Below are 3,169 nucleotides of genomic sequence, written 5' to 3'. Positions count from 1 at the left end.
TTTTTTTTTTGAGATGAAGTCTTACTGTCGCCAGGCTGGAGTGCAGTGGTGCAATCTCAGCTCACTGCAACCTCCGCCTCCCAGGTTCAAGCGATTCTCCTGCCTCAGCCTCCCGAATAGCTGGGATTACCGGTGTGCTCCACCACGCCTGGCTAATTTTTGTATTTTTAGTAGAGACGGGATTTCGCCATGTTGGCCAGGCTGGTCTCAATCCCTTGACCTCGTGATCTGCCTGCCTCAGCCTCCCAAAGTGCTGGGATTGCAGGCGTGAGCCACCATGCCTGGCCTGGGTAGACATATTTTTAATCCCATCTTGATTTGATTTTAATTTAAAATTATTGTTTTCCTTTGTTCTCACATCTTATAAAACAATTTTCTGTTAACTCTTCAAGTGGATCTCATACTTGTCTACATATGACTCTTGCTTTTGATCTTCAAACTTCTTTGCATAGTCTTTTTCATCTCAATGAATAGTATTATCATATTTATTTATGCCTGAAACACTGAGTATTTCTTTCTTTCTTTCTTTTTTTTTTTTTTGAGAAGGAGTCTCTCTGTGTTGCCAGGCTGGAGCGCAGCGGCGCGATCTCAGCTCACTGCAACCTCTGACTCCCTGGTTCAAGTGATTCTCCTGCCTCAGCCTCCCGAGTAGCTGGGATTACAGGCATGCGCCACCACACCCAGCTAATTTTGTGTTTTTAGTAGAGATGGGGTTTCACCGTGTTGGCCAGGATGGTCTCAATCTCCTGATCTCATGATTCGCCCACCTTGACCTCCCAAAGTGCTAGGATTACAGGCATGAGCCACTGCACCTGACCAACACTGAGTCTTTCTTTAATTTTCCATATCAGCAGTGGTGCTTCCTCTGAAATTCCATTTTATTTTTGAGATGGGGTCTCAGTCACCCAGGCTGACGTGCAGTTGCTCACTCTCAGCTCACACAACCTCCGCCTCCCAGGCTCAAGTGATCCTCCCATCTCAGCCTCCCAAGTAGCTGGGATTACAGGCGTGCACCACCACACCCGGCTAATTTTTGTATTTGGGTAGAGATGGGGTTTCGATATGTTGGCCAGGCTGGTCTTGAACTCCTGAGGTCAAGTGATCCACCCACCTCAGCCTCCTAAAGTGCTGGGATTCCAGGCATCAGTCACCACAGCCAGCCTGCTTCATCTGAAATTCTGATGTCTGAAAATTAGATGAGGCTTTTTGCCCCAAGAAAAGAGTAGTTTTTGGGGGTTTTTTTGTTTGTTTGTTTTTGTTTGTTGTTTGTTTTGAGCCTCTGTCTCACTCTGTCTTCTGGGGTGGAGTGCAGTGATGCAGTTACAGCTCACTGCAACCTCAACCTCTCAGGCTATAGTGATCCACTCCCTCTGCCTCACAGGTAACTGGGACTTAAGGTGTGCACCACCACACATGGCTAATTTTAGAAAAAAAAAATTTGTAGAGACAGGTTCTCTGTATGTTGCCCAGGCTGGTCTCAAACTCCTGGGCTGAAGACAAGCAGTCCTCCCACCTCAGCCTCCCAAAGTGCTGGGATTGTAGGTGTGAGCTGCCACCAGGCCCAGCCTCGTTTTATATTTGAGACCATGCCAGATCTTTTCATCTTGCAGAGTACTTCCTGAGAATATTACCCCACAATTGCTAGTAAAGAATATCATCAAAAAGTCAATAAACTTTTAAAATATGCAACAAATGGTCTTGTAGAAATCACAAACAATTGTACTTATTGGATGAAAATATCTGTCCTACTATTATACAAAAAATTATTATGGTTAGGAGTAATTTCCAATGATAGCATTACATATAGATACAATATATACTTTATAGATTCAATTATAGGTCCAATTAAAGGAGGATGAATGTGAAGAAGTTAAATAAAAGTGTTGATACTGAGCTCTGGAGAACTCTTGGATAATTACAAAAGGAAGTTTTACTGATGATGGTGAAGTTATTGACATCAGTGATTTAAATAATGATCCTGAATAAGAATATTTTATAAATGCAACAATAGTACAAAAATTTAATGTTTCTTATCTTTCAGGTGTAAAGTTGGTATTGCACATTTATTCTGCATTATATCCCTTTTTCTATTATACTATTCAACAACATATACTAATGTTGCATTTTTATGTTTTTATTAATCATATTCTTAACTATATTGTGAAGCTTTGTAATGGTGTTGTACTTACCTCTTTTCTTCTCTGCTCTTCTCATACTAAGTTCTGGACACATGGTAGATAATCGTAGATTATCTTCAAAAACGTAAACTAATCACCTCAGTATTTGATTGGAAATTGCTCCAGGCTCTTTCATCTCATGATCACTATTCTTTGAGTATATTTAATATTTCCTCATTTAAAAGTTCATGTATTTGACCAGGCATGGTGGCTCACACCTGTAATCCCAGCACTTTGGGAGGCCAACACGGGTGGATCATAAGATCAGGAGATTGAGACCATCCTGGCCAACCTGGTGAAACCCTATCTCTACTAAAAATACAAAAAATAGCCAGGTGTGGTGGTGCAAACCTGTAGTCCCAGATACTCAGGAAACTGAGGCAGGAGAATCGCTTGAACCCAGGAAGTGGAGGTTGCAGTGAGCTGAGATCATGTCACTGCACTCCAGCCTAGCGACAGAGCGAGACTCCCTCTCAAAAAAATAAATAAATAAGGCCAGGCACGGCGGCTCATGCCTGTAATCCCAACACTTTGGGAGGCCGAGGTGGGTGGATCACAAGGTCAAGAGATTGAGACCATCCTGGGCAACATGGTGAAACCCCGTCTCTACTAAAAATACAAAAATTTGCTGGGTGTCGTGGTGCATGCCCGTAGTCCCAGCTACTTGGGAGGCAGAGGCAGGAGAATTGTTTGAACCCAGGAGGCAGAGGTTGTAGTGAGCTGAGATCACACCACTGTACTCCAGCCTGGTGACTGCATGAGGCTCTGTCTCAAAAACATAAATAAGTAAATAATAAAAATAAAAGTTCGTGTATTTAAACATTTGTAATTTAAAAATTGGCCGGGCGCAATGGCTCACACCTGTAATCCCAGCACCTTGGGAGGCCGAGACGGGAGGATCACGAGGTCAGGAGATCGAGACCATCCTGGCTAACATGGTGAACCCCCGTCTCTACTAAAAGTACAAAAAATTAGCCAGGTGCGGTGGCGGG

The 3,169-nt window shown here is 43.1% G+C and overlaps 1 protein-coding gene across 8 annotated transcripts in view; it reads left to right on the top strand.

Moving 5' to 3' along the window:
* The window catches only part of ZNF605 (zinc finger protein 605), a 34,139-nt gene that overhangs the window by 24,273 nt on the left and 6,697 nt on the right, over positions 1-3,169 (top strand). The window lies entirely within an intron of this gene.

Source organism: Rhinopithecus bieti, unplaced genomic scaffold (assembly GCF_001698545.2).
Source record: "Rhinopithecus bieti isolate Rb0 unplaced genomic scaffold, ASM169854v2 scaffold_27038, whole genome shotgun sequence".
Taxonomy (NCBI): domain Eukaryota; kingdom Metazoa; phylum Chordata; class Mammalia; order Primates; family Cercopithecidae; genus Rhinopithecus; species Rhinopithecus bieti.
This window is presented reverse-complemented; position numbering and strand designations above follow the sequence as displayed.